This window comes from Bos grunniens, chromosome 28, assembly GCF_055505025.1.
Source record: "Bos grunniens cultivar Pamir isolate PY7600 chromosome 28, Bosgru_T2T1.0, whole genome shotgun sequence".
NCBI lineage: Eukaryota > Metazoa > Chordata > Mammalia > Artiodactyla > Bovidae > Bos > Bos grunniens.
In genome coordinates, this window is record NC_141192.1 from 25724531 (window position 1) to 25743793 (window position 19263).

Consider the following 19263-nt stretch of genomic DNA (forward strand, 5'->3'; position numbering starts at 1 on the left):
TTTCTCACTTCCACTGTGTAATCATAAGGGATTTGATTTAGGTCATACCTGAATGGTCTAGTGGTTTTCCCTGCTTTCTTCAATTTCAGTCTGAATTTGGCAATAAGGAGTTCATGGTCTGAGCCACAATCAGCTCCTGGTCTTGTTTTAGTTGACTGTATAGAGCTTCTCCATCTTTGGCTGCAAAGAACATAATCAATCTGATTTCGGTGTTGACCATCTGGTGATGTCCATGTATAGAGTCTTCTCTTGTGTTGTTGGAAGAGGGTGTTTATTATGACCAGTGCATTTTCTTGGGAAAACTCTATTAGTCTTTGCCCTGCTTCATTCCGTATTCCAAAGCCAAATTTGCCTGTTACTCCAGGTGTTTCTTGACTTCCTACTTTTGCATTCCAGTCCCCTATAATGAAAAGAACATCTTTTTTGGGTGTTAGTTCTATAAGGTCTTGTAGGTCTTCATAGAACCATTCAACTTTAGCTTCTTCAGCATTACTGGTTGGGGCATAGACTTGGATTACTGTGATATTGAATGGTTTGCCTTGGAAACGAACAGAGATCATTCTGTCATTTTTGAGACTGCATCCAAGTACTGCATTTCAGACTCTTTTGTTGACCATGATGGCCACTCCATTTCTTCTGAGGGATCCCTGCCCGCAGTAGTAGATAGTAGATATAATCTGTTTTATAACAATAATTTATAAAAATCTATTTTCAGTCTTTTCAGATAAGAGCATTCACTGGTGGAACAATTGGAAATTAGAGGCAAATATCCTCAGGAGAGTGAAAAGTTTGGCTTAAAGCTCAACATTCAGAAAACTAAGATCATGGCATCTGGTCCCATCACTTCATGGCAAATAGATGGAGAAACAGTGTCAGACTTTATTTTTTAGGGCTCCAAAATCACTGCAGATGGTAATTGCAGCCATGAAATTAAAAGATGCTTACTCCTTGGAAGGAAAATTATGACCAACCTAGATAGCATATTCAAAAGCAGAGACATTACTTTGCCAACAAAGGTCCGTCTAGTCGAGGCTATGGTTTTTCCAGTGGTCATGTATGATGTGACAGTTGGACTGTGAAGAAAGCTGAGCGCTGAAGAATTGATGCTTTTGAACTGTGGTGTTGGAGAAGACTCTTGAGAGTCCCTTGGCCTGCAAGGAGGTCTAACCAGTCCATCCTAAAGGAGATCAGCCCTGGGTGTTCATTGAAAGGACTGATGCTAAAGCTGAAACTCCAATACTTTCGCCACCTCATGCAAAGAGTTGACTCATTGGAAAAGACTCTGGTGCTGGGAGGGATTGGGGGCAGGAGGAGAAGGGGATGACAGAGGATGAGATGGCTGGATGGCGTCATCAACTCAATGGACATGAGTTTGGGTGAACTCCAGGAATTGGTGATGGACAGGGAGGCCTAGCATGCTGTGATTCATGGGGTCGCAGGGAGTCAGACACAACTGAGCAACTGAACTGATCCTCAAATAAGGAAAACAGTATGGCAGACTAGGTCGGCTTCAGTGTCACAGAGTAGAATGTTCCCCGGAAATAAACTGGTCAACTATGTTTAACTATACCTTGGCCATTCCTGTTATGTATGATTTAATTAGTTCCTGACCACGTTATAGCTCACTTCTATTCAGCGAAAGAAGTTTCTGGTATATAAAAACATTAGTCTCTGCCTGTTAGAAATGTTCTTGTCAGCAAATAAGAGAAAAATCTGACAAGAATATTTACCCCATACAATGACTAATCTAGGTTATAGAGTCCAAGACTGAACCAGTGGCTTATCAGTGTTTTTGGAGATCCAGGATACTTTAAGCTTTCTGCTCCCTATCCTAGGTTAAAAACAAACAAGCATGCTAACTTGGAATTCAGAGGTTTGTGGAGTCTTAGAATGAATATTCTTGGGAGTTTTGAGAATATCAAAAGAAGATAGAAGGTAGAGATTCTGGTGAAAGACTTGTCTTCCCCTAGTTGAATTCAAGAGGTCATGCTTCTTAGATATTTGAGGTATTATTTGAAATGTGGCATATTTTTGCTTGTAGATGGGTAAATCCTGGAACATTTGGTTTAACCTCTGCCTTTTTAAAATTAGTGGGTTTTTTCACCTCTCCAAAGGAAAAAAAAATTAAAGAGTGTAAGAAACAATCCCAGTGGCATGATTTTTACATGCACAATGTCCCTTACTCTTTGCTTGCATTCTTCCTCTTTACCTGTCCACCACCACCCGCCCCCACACGCACACCAACACACACCTTCTGCAATACTTGAAAAACGAAAGCAAAAACTGCAATTATTGTAAACCATGTGATTGAAACTGACTATTTATAAACAGGAACTTGGGATTGTGGTATAGACAGCTACATTTGATTACAAATCACTTATTAAATAAATTTTTGACAAAGAAAAAATATTATTGCTACTTAGCCTTCCATCTTTCATTAATTTCCCTTCATATCAAAGAAGTTGCATTTTTCATATGTAATGATTATATTCCTAGACAAATAAAGAGAACTGCTTTAATTTCATTTCAAAAGAGGTAGAGGTAAGCATGCTGCTATTAATATTGGCTATGGCACCCCACTCCAGTACTCTTGCCTGGAAGATCCTATGGATAGAGGAGCCTGGTAGGCTGCAGTCCATGGTGTTGCTGAGGATTGGACACGACTGAGCGACTTTACTTTCACTTTTCACTTTCATGCATTGGAGAAGGAAATGGCAACCCATTCCAGTGTTCTTGCCTGGAGAATCCCAGGGACGGGGAAGCCTGGTGGGCTGCCGTCTATGGGGTCGCACAGAGTCGGACACAACTGAAGTGACTTAGCAGCAGCAGCATCCATTCAGTCAGTTCAGTCTCTCAGTCGTGTCCAACTCTTTGTGATGCCATGGACTGCCTCACGCCAGGTGTCCCTGTCCATCGCCAACTCCCAGAGTTTACTCAAACTCATGTCCATTGAGTCAGTGATGCCATCCAACTATCTCATCCTCTGTCATCCCCTTCTCCTCCTGCCTTCAATCTTTCCCAGCATCAGGGTCTTTTCAAATGAGTCAGTTCCTCGCATCAGGTGTCCAAAGTATTGGAATTTCAGCTTCAACATCAGTCCTTACAATGAATATTTAGGACTGATTTCCTTTAAGATGGACTTGTTTGATCTCCTTGGAGCCCAAGGGACTCTCAAGAGTTTTCTCCAACACCACAGTTCAAAAGCAATGTCACCCTACTCCAGTACTCTTGCCTGGAAAATCCCATGGATGGAGGAGCCTGGTGGGCTGCAGTCCATGGGGTTGCTACAAGTTGGACACGACTGAGCAACTTCTCTTTCACTTTTCACTTTCATGCGTTGGAGGAGGAAATGGCAACCTACTCCAGAATTCTTGCCTGGAGAATCACAGGGACGGGGGAGCCTGGTGGGCTGCTGTCTATGGGGTCGCACAGAGTCGGACACGACTGAACCGACTTAGCAGCAGCAGCAGCAACAGTTCAAAAGCATCAATTCTTCGGCGCTCAGCTTTCTTTAGCGTCCAACTCTCACATCCATACATGACTACTGGGAAAACCATAGCTTTGATTAGATGGAACTTTGTTGGCAAAATAATGTCTCTGCTTTTTAATATGCTGTCTAGGTTGGTCATAGCTTTTCTTCCAAAGTGCAAGCATTTTTTAATTTCATGGCTGCAGTCACCATCTGCAGTGATTAGGGACCCCAGAAACATAAAGTCTGTCACTGTTTCCATTGTTTCCCCATCTATTTGCCATGAAGTAATGGGACCAGATGCCATGATCTTAGTTTTCTGAATGTTGAGCTTTTAAGCCAACTTTTTCACTCTCCTCTTTCACTTTCGTCAAGAGGCTCTTTAGTTCTTCTTTGCTTTCTGCCATAAGGGTGGTGTCATCTGCATATCTGAGGTTATTGATACTTCTCCCAGCAATCTTGATGCCAGCTTGTGCTTCTTCCAGCCCAGCATTTCTCATGATGTACTCTGCATATAAGTTAAATAAGCAGGGTGATAATATACAGCCTTGACGTACTTTTTCCCTATTTGGAACCAGACTGTTGTTCCATGCCCAGTTCTATCTGTTGCTTCCTGACCTGCATACAGATTTCTCAAGAGGCTGGTCAGGTGGTCTGGTATTCCCTTCTCTTTCAGAATTTGCTGGATATTTGTGATCATACAGTCAAAGTCTTTGGCATAGTCAATAAAGCAGAAATAGATGTGTTTCTGGAACTCTCTTGCTTTTTTGATGATCCAGCAGATATTGGCAATTTGATCTCTGGTTCCTCTGCCTTTTATAAATCCAGTTTGAACATCTGGAAGTTCACAGTTCACGTATTGCTGAAGCCTGGCTTGGAGAATTTTGAGCATTACTTTACTAGTGTATAAGATGAGTGCAGTTGTTTGGCAGTTTGAGTGTTTTTTGGCATTGCCTTTGCCTTTCTTAGGGATTATTACCTTACCAAACTATGGTGGCAGTAATGAAGATAATGCAGACCTCCTTCAAAAGGTCCCATGCATCCACAGCTACACTCAGTGACTCCAGCCGTGCAGCAGGCCACCAGCAACCCAAGCCTTTGCTGGAGACTCCTGAACACTTATGGGCAAGTCTGGGTCAGTCTCTTGTGGGGTCACTGCTCCTTTGTCCTGGGTCCTGGTGCACACAAGGTTCTGTTTGTGCCCTCCAACAGTTTGTTTCCCAGTTCTGTGTAAGTTCAGGCTACTATTAACATTGGCTAGCATCCATTAGTAATAATCATATTCCACATATTATAGTAAATATGTACTTTTCATGTGATCCTTGTAACAAATCTCCTGAGTGTATATTATCATTAATATTGATTTGCAGATGAGAAAACCTAGGTTTAGAGAGACAATAGCATATACCTTAATTATGAATCAGCCAAGGTGTGAACCTTGAGCCCAGGCATCTGGTCACTGAGCTCTACCTCTTGATAAGGATGATTAGATTGTTTTCACTCTGCTGCTAATACCAATGCTTCATTTCCAGCAATTTGTAGCACAAGTTTCATTCTATCTCTTTCTATAATCCAGAGTAATCATTAGGCTCTCCATTTGCATAGTGTTTTATTTTCTACTCAGCAGCTCATTATTATTATTTAAAATTTGTATTAACTTAGTAATACAATATTGAATCATTCCAGTTCTTTGTTTTGTAGACAGAATGAAGGATCACAAGAATTATGCTTAAATTAAAAACATTTTCCTTAGTTTTCAGTGTCTCATAGATGAGACCAAGAACAAAGAACCAGAACAAATATATGGAGGGCTTTAGGTACTGCCTCTTATAACTTTGTTACTGAGATATTAGTTGTTTTAGTTCAAGTCATTTTAGCAAATAACCATAAACTGGGCAGTTTATGCAACAAATTTTATTTTTTGAAGTTTGAGAGTCTAAGAAGTCCAGGATCAATGTGCCAGCAGATTTGGTGTCTTATGAGACCTGCTTCCTGAATTTTGACTAGATTGTATCCTCACACAGCAGAAGGAGGGTGAGCAAGCTCTCTGGGGTCTCTTTCATAGGGGCACTAATTCCATTCATCAGGGAACCACCCTTATGACTTAATTACTTCCCACCTCCTTATACTATCACTTTGGGAGTTCAGATTTCAGAATATGAATTTAGGGGAAGTTATAAATATTCAGTCATTAAAATTAGTTTTAGAGTTTCTTTAGAAAGATGGGCATTTTGTTTGTAACAACGTGATATGAAAAAATCAGAGTTGCATTTTTGGTTCTTGATGTATTTCTTTCATCTGAAATCTTAATTTTTCCCTTGACTTGAGTTACACAGAAAGGTGAAAGTCACTCAGTTGTGTCCAACTCTTGGCAACCCCAGTGACTGTACAGTGCATGGAATTCTCCAGGCTAGAATACTGGAGTGGGAAGCCTTTCCCTTCTCCAGGGGATCTTCTCAACCCTGGGATCAAACCCAGGTCTCCCACATCGCAGGCAGATTCCTTACCAGCTGAGCCACAAGAGAAGCCCAGAAATACTGGAGTGGGTAGCCCATCCCTTCTTCAGCAGATATTCCCAACAGAGGAATCAACCTGGGCTTTCCTGCATTGCAGGCAGATTCTTTACCAATTGAGCTATCAGGGAAGCCTGAGTTACACAGAAAGGCATAGTATTGAGGGCAAGAGGAGAAGAGGGTTGGATGGCATCATCGACACAATGGACATGACTTTGAGAAAACTCAAAGAGTGAAGGAGAGGGAAGCCTGGTGTGCTGCAGCCCATAGGGTTGCAAAAAGTCTGATACGATTTAGTGACTGTATAACAACAAATGCATATCATATATGATAAGCAGCTAGCTGACTGAAAGAGTGAACAAATGCTGAGGCAGGGGATTGCTTAGGTTTGATGATCCCTCAGTTTTTAATGTTTGTGTCACCTTAAGGCTTCCCTGCGGAGAAGGCAATGGCACCCCACTCCAGTACTCTTGCCTGGAAAATCTCATGGTCGGAGGAGCCTGGTAGGCTTCAGTCCATGGGGTTGCTAGGAGTCAGACACGACTGAGCGACTTCACTTTCATTTTTCACTTTCATGCATTGGAGAAGGAAATGGCACCCCACTCCAGTGTTCTTGCCTGGAGAATCCCAGGGACCGGGGAGCCTGGTGGGCTGCCGTCTTTGGGGTCGCACAGAGTCAGACATGACTGAAGCAATTTAGCAGCAGCAGCAACAGCAGGGCTTCCCTGATAGCTCAGTTGGTAAACAATCCTCCTGCAATGCAGGACACCCCAATTCAATTCCTGGGTCAGGAAGATCAGCTGGAGAAGGGATAGGCTACCCACTCCAGTATTCTTGGACTTCCCTTGTGTCTCAGCTGGTAAAGAATCTGCCTGCAATGCAGGAGACCCCAGTTTGATTCCTGGGTTGGGAAGATCCCCTATAGAAGCGAAAGGCTACCCACTCCAATATTCTGGCCTGGAAAATTCCTTAGACTGTTGGACATGACTGAGTGACTTGTGCTTTCTCTTCACTTTCATCTTGGGCAAGTTTTTTAATGGCTTTGTATCTTTGAGTCATTCGTAAGACAGAAAAAATGATATTTAAAAACATGGATTGATGGAAAAACTAAATTATTTAATTGAGGCAGATCATTTGGACACTAAGTAATTGTGCAATAAATGCTACCTAGCCTGGAAAATCCCATGGGCAGAGGAGCCTGGTAGGCTGCGGTCCATGGGGTCGCTGAGGGTCGGACGTGACTGAGCAATTTCACTTTCTCTCTTCACTTTCATGCATTGGAGAAGGAAATGGCAACCCACTCCAGTGTTCTTGCCTGGAGAATCCCAGGGACGGGGAAGCCTGGTGGGCTGCCGTCTATGAGGTCGCACAGAGTCGGACACAACTGAAGCAACTTAGCAGCAGCAGCAGCAGTACATGGAGAAAACTCTGTTGCCTGCCTCTCAATAAAAGTTAGCCTTCCTGCCCTCTGGAGGCTTCTTGAGGTCTTGCTTTAAAACAAGAGGGACTGATAGCCTTCCTGATGGCTTATATTTTACCATGTATCCTTATGTTTCTCTTATCCACTGATTTGCTTGGTAGGAATAATACTTATAATCCAGAGTTCTCAAAGTCTTGCCAGTAATTGTCTTGGACTGCATTACTGTCAGAGTATAGTGCCTTGGATTAAAACAGAAATCTTTCTAAGGCAAATTGAATGAAGAGAGTGCTAGGATTCAAGGTACTCTCTCTCATGCTCTCACCTTGGCTTCTTCCTGCACGTTCACATATGCTTCATTCTTCCTCCTCTGCAGACTATCGTCCTCTGGATCTGAGGTCCCAGGACAGAAGGTAGATGGCTGCCAATGGTTCCTCAGTTTACTTGCCATATTCTGGACACAGGGTCTAACTGTAATTCTGTCTCTTACATCAATTCCAAACCCCCAGGAGAGGCACTGACTGGCACTGCTCATTAAGGAGCCCAATCAACTGACTCAGGAGACAGACTCACACTGCAAAAATAAACAAACGAATGGTCTTCCCTGGTGGAAAGATTCAATATTTTTTTGGAGTTCAAAGTGAAAGCAGATCTACATTATGCAGCACCATGACATTTTCTAAGTAATACAGAAGGGCAGGGACATTGCTTTTTAATCCATTTGAACCCATGGCATTTCTGTGTAACTCTATCAAACATCCATGCCCTGCTCTTTCCACTTTACCCTATGAAGCAGCTCAGCTCAGTTCAGTTCAGTTCAGTCACTCAGTAGTGTCTGACTTTTTGTGACCCCATGAATCGCAGCACACCAGGCCTCCCTATCCATCACCAACTCCCAGAGTTCACTCAGACTCACGTCCATCGAGTCAGTGATGCCATCCAACCATCTCATCCTCTGTCATCCCCTTCTCCTCCTGCCCCCCAATCCCTCCCAGCCTTTTCCAATGAGTCAACTCTTCGCATGAGGTGGCCAAAGTACTAAAGTTTCAGCTTTAGCATCATTCCTTCCAAAGAAATCCCAGGGCTGATCTCCTTCAGAATGGACTGGTTGGATCTCCTTGCAGTCCAAGGGACTCTCAAGAGTCTTCTCCAACACCACAGTTCAAAGGCATCAATTCAAGCAGCTCAGGGGTGGCCCTATTTAATATTGTTATGCTGATAACATAATATTGTTACGCTGAACACTGTTAGAGCAATGCAGACATTCTCAACAGAGCTTTCTCCTTGTTCAATTCAGATTGACCAGGAGATACATTTCCAGGAGTCTCTTTTTTTTTTTCTAAAGTTATTTTTTAATATAAATTTATTTATTTTAATTGGAGGTTAATTAACCAGGAGTGTCTTGGTGTTTATTGCTTTAGTTTATAATTGGATTATGATCTCCAGTTATGGACACATGATCACTTGAGGAATCATTTCAGGAGTCCCAGTTGAAAGTGGTTGGCTAAAATTCTCCAGGAATTATGAATGGCATAGTCTATTCTGTGTGTATGCACTCAGGCATGTCCCACTCTTTTTGACCCCATGGACTGTAGCCCGCCTGGTTCCTCTGTCCATGGAATTTTCCAGGCTAGGATACTGGAGCAGGTTACCAGTTCCTCCTCCAGGGTATCTTCCTGACCCAGGGATCAAACCCATGTCTCTTACATCTCCTGCATTGGCAGGCAGATTCTTTTCCCACTGTACCACCTGAGTAAGCCATGCTCTACCCAGTCTTCTGTTGTTTTGTTATTAATTGGCAGTCACTGAATTTTATTGATAGGAGAAATTCATGCTGCATTCTGGCCTTGCTCTCTTTGGAAGAAAATGAACACTCTTCATCAATACCAAAGCTCAGATTTTCATGGTTTCAGTTTTCATTTTCTGCTGGTCATATGAGTTGTCTGTTTGTTTCCTATGGCAGATATGTTTAGTAAATTAAGCACATATAAAGGAAAGAATTAACCTGTAATATTTCTCATGGATTTATAAAATAATTAGGCTATTAAATATGAATTAAATCAACATTAAGATCCTACGTTGGTGAATTTTCAACAATATGAAAGACCATCATTTTTAAAACATGCCATACCAATTTCTAAAAAATTTAGAACACTATATTTGCATTGTAATTTTTGCCTTAAAAAGTCCATTGTAGTTATCTGTAACTTCTTCTCAATCCCAATCCTTTCCTTGTTTACCTAACACTGTTCATGGCCCACATGAACACACTTTCATGAATATGATGTTTTATAACTTTACCGTTTAGGTAAATGATTTTATATTCACTGCTTTCTTCACAGGTTGTTTTTCTTTTATTGATTGTTTTTTAGCTCACCATTAAGCTTTTTTTTTTCCTTCTACTTTTTTTATTATTTTATTTTATTTTTTAACTTTACAATATTGTATTGTTTTTGCCATATATCAAACTGAATCCACCACAGGTATACACGTGTTCCTCATCCTGAACCCTCCTCCCTCCTCCCTCCCCGTACCATCCCTCTGGGTCGTCCCAGTGCACCAGCCCCAAGCATCCAGTATCATGCATCGAACCTGGACTGGTGACTCCTTTCATATATGATATTATACATGTTTCAATGCCATTCTCCCAAATCATCCCACCCTCTCCCTCTCCCACAGAATCCAAAAGACTGTTCTATATATCAGTGTCTCTTTTGCTGTCCTGTATACAGGGTTATTCTTACCATCTTTCTAAATTCCATATATATGCGTTAGTATACTGTATTGGTGTTTTTCCTTCTGGCTTACTTCACTCTGTATAATAGGCTCCAGTTTTATCCACCTCATTAGAACTGATTCAAATGTATTCTTTTTAATGGCTGAGTAATACTCCATTGTGTATATGTACCACAGCTTTCTTATCCATTCATCATTAAGCTTTTGAAATTAATATATGGTCATACATCTAGCTGCAGTTCAAGCATTTCGCTTGCTGTATAGTTTTCAATTATATCCTTGTATTACAATTTATCCATTCTCTAATTAATAGACCCTTAGTTTGTTTTCAGTCATTTCAAATCTTCCTTTGAAAAACTGAGTACAATCAATATAAAAGAAGCATGGACATTTGTAGACACCTGCTGCTAAGTCTGAAGAGTCGTGTCCAACTCTGTGCGACCCCATAGACGGCAGCCCACCAGGCTTCCCTGTCCCTGGGATTCTCCAGGCAAGAACACTGGAGTGGGTTGCCATTTCCTTCTCCAATGCATGAAAGTGGAAAGTGAAAGTGAAGTCACTCAGTCGTGTTCAGACTCTTCATGACCCCATGGACTGCAGCCTCCCAGGCTCCTCCATCCATAGGATTTTCCAAGCAAGAGTACTGGAGTAGGGTGTCATTGCCTTCTCCGTGTAGATACCTATGTAAGCATATTAAAAAGCAGAGATATTACTTTGCCAACAAAGGTCTGTCTAGTCAAGGCTATGGTTTTTCCAGTGGTCATGTATGGATGTGAGAGTTGGACTGTGAAGAAAGCTGAGCGCCGAAGAATTGATGCTTTTTAACTGTGGTGTTGGAAAAGACTCTTGAGAGTCCCTTGGACTGCAAGGAAATCCAACCAGTACATCCTAAAGGAGATCAGTCCTGAGTGTTCATTGGAAAGTGAAAGTGAAGTCACTCAGTCGTGTCCGACTCTGTAACCCTATGGACGGAAGGACTGATGCTGAAGCTGAAACTCCAATACTTTGGCCACCTCATGCGAAGTGTTGACTCATTGGAAAAGACTCTGATGCTGGGTGGGATTGGGGGCAGGAGGAGAAGGGGACGACAGAGGATGAGATGGCTGGATGGCATCACCGACTAGATGCACATGAGTTTGGGTAAACTCCGGGAGTTGGTGATGGATAGGGAGGCCTGGCGTGCTGCGATTCATGGGGTCGCAAAGAGTCAGACATGACTGAGCGACTGAATTGAACTGAACTGAACTGATGTAACCATCACTCAGATCAAGATGAAGAATATTTTTAACTCCCCAAAAGATCCTGTCATATTTTTTTTCTGGTCAGTACTCCCCACTCCCTCACTCACTCACCTAGAGCAACTACTTATTTCTATCAGTGTATTTTTATTTTCTTTTATTTTAGGAATTCATATAAGTGAATTATATTATAAGCAAATTATATTGTATATATTTTCTGGCTCCTTTTCTTATAAACGTTTTAAAGGTTTATTTGTTATCATGTGGTGTGAGTCCACCGTACTTTCTACATGTCCATTCTCCTATTGATAGACATTGGATTTTTTTCCAGTTTGGGGATACCGGTGCCATTTTTATTTGATTATTCATGTGTCTGTTTTGATTTATAGAAATATTGATATAGTCTGGATCTAACTGCTTTGTCATGCATATGTGCAGGGAATATTTATCCCACCATGAAGTTTCTATATATTTTCTAATATATATAATTTCTAAGAAATATATAGAAAATATACTTCTATATATTTTCTAATATATATATAATTTATAATTCTTGATAAGCAGATTTTTTTCATGAATTCAAATATTATATATATATATATATATACACACACACACTTCTAATTAGCGCTTTTTGAGTTTGTTCCACGAAGTCTTTATTTAAATCAGAGTACTTTATTGCTAGAAAGCTTCATGTATTAGTAAAGTACTCATAAAGTAGAGTTTGTAGGAGTTGCAGTATTTTATTCCTTATATCAGTAACTTTCTTTTATTCTTTAATAAGTCCAACTATTGATTTGTAAATTTTATTAATTTTAACAAAACCCTGCCACTGCTTTTATTGACTCTTCTCTACTATTTGTCTATGTTGTGATTAACTAAATTCATTTCTAAAAGAGAATATATACTGTATGAATTTTAATATCTTGATAACTATTGACACATTTTTATAGCTGAATATATAGTTTACCCTTGTGAATGTTTATGAGCACTTGAAATACGCATTGTGCAGTTGGTTATGTGTAGTGATAAAGGGGCTTCCCCTGTGGTTCAGATGGTAAAAAAATTGACCTGCAATGCAGGAGATACAGGTTCAATCCCTGGATCGGGATGATTCCTTGGAGAAGGAGATGGCAACCCAGTCCAGCATTCTTGCCTGGGAAATCCCATGAACAGAGGAGCCGGGTGGGCTACAGTCCATGGGATCACAAGATTTGGATACGACTTAGTGACTAAACCACCTCCACCATCAGTGATAAAGACAATTAGCTCTAGTGTTCTAGTTAATGATAGCATTGTCCAAATTATTATTCTTATTTAATGTGTATTTATTTTATTAATTACTGAAATATATGTGCTGAAATATCTATAAATGTGAAGCTATATACTTCTAAGTCTCTTAATTTTTGCTTTGTGTATATTAAGTTCTGTTAGGTGCATATGAGTTTCCCCAGTGGCTCAGATGGTAAAGAATCTGCCTGCAATGAAGGATACCCAGCTTCCATCCTTGAGTCAGGAAGATCACCTGGAGAAGGGAATAACTACCCACTCCAGTATTATTGCCTGGGGCATCCCATGAACAGAAAAGCCTGGCGGGCTACCATCCATTGGGTAGCAAAGAGTAGGACATGACTCTATTTTTTATTTAGTTACATATGCTTTTAGTTTCAACATATGTTTTAGTTTCAACATATGTTCTAAATGAATTGATCCTTCTACTATAAATAAAATGCACCTTTCTATGTCTATATATTTACCTTAAAGTCTGTTTTTTCTCATATAAATATATCTAAGCCAGTTTTCTTCCACTTACTCTATGTATTGTATGTTTTTCTGCCTTCATCTTATCAACCTGTTAAGTCTGTGAGCAAAGTATTATTTTAAAACACTTTCTAATCTAGTTTGATAGTCTTGGACTTTTAATTAAAATGTTTATTCATTTACATTTGGTATAACTGATGTATCAGTTCAATCAGCTTAGTATTGGTTGTATATTTATCCTGTTTGTTCTTTATTTTTCTGATATGCTTATTTTTGCTGTTCTATTCTGTATATTCTGCACTTTCTTGAATTTTTGAGTACTATTATACATGATTTTGTCTCTGTATTGCTTTCTAAGAATTTCTCCTTGTATATGTTTTAAGATGTTCCTTATATCTTTAAGTTAAAGCTTGTGCTTTAACAGAGAAATTGCAAAAAAACTTTTTTGAAACTATGGGATATCTCTCCATGTGTTATAACACAGATGCCAGGTTTTCCATTTGCTGGGACATTCTCTTGCTTTCCCACAGTGTTGCTTACTTTCTCCATGTCAGGGGTCTTTTTAGTACCATTGTTATTCCCTCTGCCTTGAGCAGTAGTGGCCCTGTAGTCTAGAAATACCCCAGATGCCTAGTGGTTTTCCTTGGTTCACTTCTCCTGTCCTCACTCCTTTGTAGTTAAAGAGCCTAGGATTTCTCAAGGTTTTTCTCTCAAGTAGTTTCTCATCAGTTCTTGAGGTCCTCTTGAGGAATTTCCTCCTAAAAAATTCTTGAGGAAATTCTATCAGTTCTTGAGGTCCAGCCTCTTCCACTCAGAAAAATTATTTTTAAGATATCCATAAATTACATATGTAATTGTTTTTACATTTTACTTGTTGACTAGTATTCAGTTGTGCAGAAACACCAAAATGTGTTTATATATTCTTCTGTTGCTGGAAATTTGGCTTGTCTCCAGTTTTTGACTACCATAAATAAATCTCTGGACATTTGTATACATATCTCTTATATCTTTATGGAGACATGTTTTCATTTTCTCTAATGAATATATGTACACACACACTAGTGATGTTTAGTGATGTTGAACACCTTTTCATGTGTGTGTTTGCTTGCCATTTCCTTGGCAATGTATCTTTTACTCTTTTTATCATTATTCTCTGAATTTTATAATTACATTGGGTTTTATAAATTGTTATATACTCTGGAAAAAAGTAATTTAACAGATATATGATTGGAAAATCTTTTCTTCAAATTTGTGTCTTGTCTTTTAATTCTCTTAAAAGTTTGTTGTTACAAAGAGGAATTCTTATTTTTTATTAAGATAAATTTTTCAATTTTTTCCTTTGATTATACTTTAGTTGTCATATATAATAAATTTTAGCCTGTCAAAAAACCACAATGATTTTCTCCAATATTTTCTTTCAGGAATGTTATAGTTTAGGTTATTACATTTAGTCCATGATTATTTTGAATTAACTTGTGTATCTGGTGTGAGATATAAAGTTTATATTTTTGCATTAAAGTGAAAATGAACGTCACGTCGTGTCCTATTCTTTGTGACCCCACGGACTGTATAGCCCGCCAGACTCCTCTGACCATGGAATTCTCCAGGCGAGAATACTGGAGTGGGTTGCCATTTCCTTCTCCAGAGGATCTTCCCAACCCAGAGATAGAACCCAGGTTTCCTGCATTGCAGGCAGATTCTTTACCATCTGAGCCATCAGGGAAGCCATATTTTTGCATACTAATATCCAATATTCTTAGGGCTTCCCTTGTAGCTCAGCTGGTAAAGAATCTGCCTGCAATGCAGGAAACCCCAGTATGATTTCTGGGTCCGGAAGACCCACTGGAGAAGGGATAGGCTCCCCAATCCAGTGTTCTTGATCACTTTACCTTTATAATAAGTCTTTCAACTCAGCTTTGTCTTTTGTGTTTTTATTCCCAAAATTATTTTGGCTATTTTGAGTCCTTTCCATATAAATTTTAAATTTCCATATAAAGTTAGAATTAGCTTCTCAATTTCTAGGGGAGAAACCCTCTAATGAAATGCTGACTGGGATTTCATTGTGTTCATAGATGTGAAGAACCGACATCTGAAAAATACTGCATATTCTTAGCCATGAATGCATTATACCACCCAGTTTCATTATTTCTTCTATAACTTCTCTTAGAAATGTTCTACACTTTTCACTGTACACATCTTTTATATTTTATAAGGTTTTTATTTGTTCAATGATTTTATTCTTTTGTAAATGGTAATATTTTCCACACTTTGTTCTTTAATTGTTCATTGTCAGCATGTAGAAATAAAATTGATTTTCATGTGTTGATTTGTATTCTCTCACATCACTAGTGGAGAAGGAAATGGCAACCCTCTCCAGTATTCTTGCCTGGAGAATCCTATGGACAGAGGAGCCTGGTGGGCTACAGTCCATGGGGTCGCAAGAGTCAGACATGACTGAAGCGACTTAGCAGTAGCAGCAGCAGCACATCACAGATTTACTGATTATTTCTTATAACTTTTTGTAGATTCTATAGAGCCTTCTAAACACAATAATGTTGTAGTAAATTTTATTTTTACTTCTTCTTTTCAAGTTCAGTGGTTTTTATTGCTTTTTCTTTACTGGTTTAGTTAGGACCTTCTGTGCTGTGATACATAGAAGTAGTGAGAGTACACACTTTTGCCTGGTGCTGGACTTTAAGGAGAGGAATTCAGATATTCATCTCTAAGGGTGATATTAGCAATAAGTTTTTCATAATTGCTTTATGTCATGTTGAGGAAATTCTCTTTCACCCACAGTTTGCTGAAAGTTTTTTTTTTTTTTTTTAATCATGAAATGACATTATCACAGGATTTTTTAGGCACATACTAAGGAAATCATGTGTCTTTTCCTTCTTCAGTCTATTGATGTTATAAATTACTACCTTGATCAATTTTCAGATGTTGAATCAACCTTTTATTCCTGGAATAAACCCTACTTTGTCATTAGATATCATATTTTTAGATGCTTTTGGATTCCATTTGTTGTTATTGTTGAGAAATTTTGCATCTATTCAAGGTGTATATGATCTGTTGTTTACCTTTCTCTCAATGTCTTTTTCTGGTTTTAATATTAGATTAATTGTGGCTACATTAAAAGTGTAGGGGAGTGTTTCGTGTTCCTTTCACTTCAGCATTGTCTACTCAGTTGTGTACAATTAGAATTGATTCGTCTTAAGGAATGGTTGGTAGTATTGGTCAATGAAGTTGTTTGTTCTGAAGATTTTATAGTTAAAGGTTTTACTTAGAAAGTCTATTTCTTTCCAGTTTATACATTATTCTGGATGCTTTTAAGATTTTAATTCATTTTAAGAATTTTTTCACTCATTACAAGAAATGTTTTTATGATGTTCTTGTGTGATTTCTTTCATATGTCTTATACTTGGAGTTTATCAAATTGCTTCAATACATATGTTTATTGTTTTCATCAAATTTGAAAAGCTTTATTAATACAAAGATTACTTCTCTCTCTACTCCTGCTGTTTCCTCATATGAGGACTTCAGTAACTCAAACTTTATGTCACTTGCAAAATTTATCCCATAGTACACTAATGAGCTGTTCATTTTGAAGTCTCTGTTTCATATTTGGAAAGTTTACTTAGCTATGTTTTCTGACATCAAGGAACTCTGAGAGATGGTGCTATTCTTCTTCACTAAGATGATGAAGATAAAGAACTTAGTGATTTGAGTTCCTAACTGCTTCAATCTCTTCAAGAGTGAATGACTATACATTTATTTTTGCTAGGCCCAGTACTATTAATTTATTTAAATTTAAGGTATTATGAAAAAGGTTATCATAGGAAGAACCCATTCATTCAACAATTATTTACTGAATATTTATTGTGTGTGAAACCTTTAGGACAGGTAATTTGTGATAGACAATATATAATGCATCATCCTTGCTTTTTAGGAACTTATATTTTAAAGGGGAAGATTAATATATGTTTCAGAAGAATAAATAGTACAGAATGCTAACATGTCTCTTTGGTATATGGGACAGGGTAAGATTTCCCAGCTCTTTGGTATATGTATCTTGTATAATGCATAGAATTGTTAAGTGAGTGCATTTTGCTCCATGGATTAGATTAGATTATATAGGGCTTCCCTGGTAGCTCAGAGGTTAAAGCGTCTGCCTGCAATGCAGGAGACCTGGGTTCCATCCCTGGGTCAAGAAGATCCCCTGGAGAAGGAAATGGCAACCCACTCGAGTATTCTTGCCTGGAGAATCCCATGGATGGAGGAGCCTGGTGGGCTGCCGTCCATGGGGTCGCAAAGAGTTGGACACAACTGAGCGACTTAACTTACTATAGCACAATTTAAGATGAGGTAATTAGCCACGTAGACTTGATGTAATCACATGAACCCTTCAAAAGCAGATCGTTTCAGATAAGTCAGAGGTCAGAGATATTAGAAGAGTGTGATGGATGTAACATGGAGGAGATTGCTTTTGCTGAGATAAAAGGGGCTGTGGGATGAGAACGTGAGTGTAGCCTCTAGGATCTGAGAGTGTTCCTGGCTAACAGCCAGCAAGAAGATGAGGATTTGGGTACTAAATTGCTGGGAACTAAACTCTAGCAATAACAGAATGAACTTGGAAGTGGACCCTGAACTCCAGGCAACACCTGGACTGCAGCCTAAGCAGGGAACTCAGCCACACAGTACTGGACTCCTGACTTACAGAACTGTGACTTATGTGTGGGTGTTGTTTTGAGCTGCCAAAGTCGTGGTCATTTGTTATTCAGTAATAGGAAACTGTACAAGCAGTATATAGTGAATGCCATATGAAACTAAAACAACAACTGTACAATAGAGAGAGATTACATTTGGCTGGAGATAGTCAGGGAAGGCTTTACAGTATATATGAAAATGAGTGCATTTTGAGATTGGCAGGGGAAGGCTTTACAGTATATATGAAAATGAGTGCATTTTGAAATTGGCAGGGGATTAGGAAACGAAAATAAAATCTAAGCAAAAGGACTACCATAGTAACAGAGTCAGAAAAATGAAAATACATTTTTGTTAGTTAGAGCAGACTTTTTTCCACAAAATTTAAAAATGAGAAGACTTGGAATTAAGTTTCTCAATGTCATCCAGGGCCAGTTTTGTTAAAATCACTAAAAATATTTGCTGAAGTATAAATTCCCATGATCTTTACCAGACCAATTTAATGAGAATCTCTGATTCTGAGTTTTTTTTTAAAATCTCTCAAGGTAATTCTTACACCTACTAAAATTTGTTTTAGATCAATAACAAAAACTATCAGAGTGAAAATTTGGGAGAGGACCTTTTTGTTTGTCCAGACTTTCCTTGATTTCTTTTCCTCTTTTTATTTAAATGTAAAATTGATGTGGTCGAAAAGGTATTGTAAAAATTTTGAAGTTTGTAGTTAAGACAATCGGAAGAGGAAGACAATGAACAGGTGAAAATTATAGCCTTCTGTAATAGTAAAATTAAACTAATACAGTCTAAATGTAGTAGCAGTAGAAATGGAAAGAGTGAGATGCCTGTCAGCAAAATGTAAAAGAAATATAAATAAGATTTGATGGCTAATTTAATGTTTGCCTACTTTCTGAGAAGACAAAGTGAAGGAGGAAAAGCAAAATTCCTCAAGGATTTTTGTGCAGTTCAAGTTAGACTGTGGAGGAATAAGTGGGTGAGGATTTGTATTTGGTAAATAAGTTTTGTGGCAAGACTGGGATGCAAATTGATTTTTGCTGTTTTAGAAATGATAACTGAATTGACTGTCTTTTACTTAGTTCTTATTTTTGAGAGAATGCTCAGTCGGTAAATAATATGCCTGCAGTGCAGGAGACCTGGGTTCAATCCCTGGGTTGGGAAGATCCCCTGGAGAAGGAAATGGCAACCCACTCCAGTATCCTTGCCTGGAAAATCTCATGGACAGAGCAGCCTGGTGGGCTGCAGTCCACGGGGTCACAGAGTCGGGCACAACTGAGCAACTAACACTAACACTAACTGATCTTAGAAATGCTAATTCTGTGTTTCCATTGTATGTATGTATGTGTGTGTGTGTTCATTGCCCCAGTAAGTATCCAAATTATTATTCATTCAGTATTTTCTTAGTGTTTACTTCAG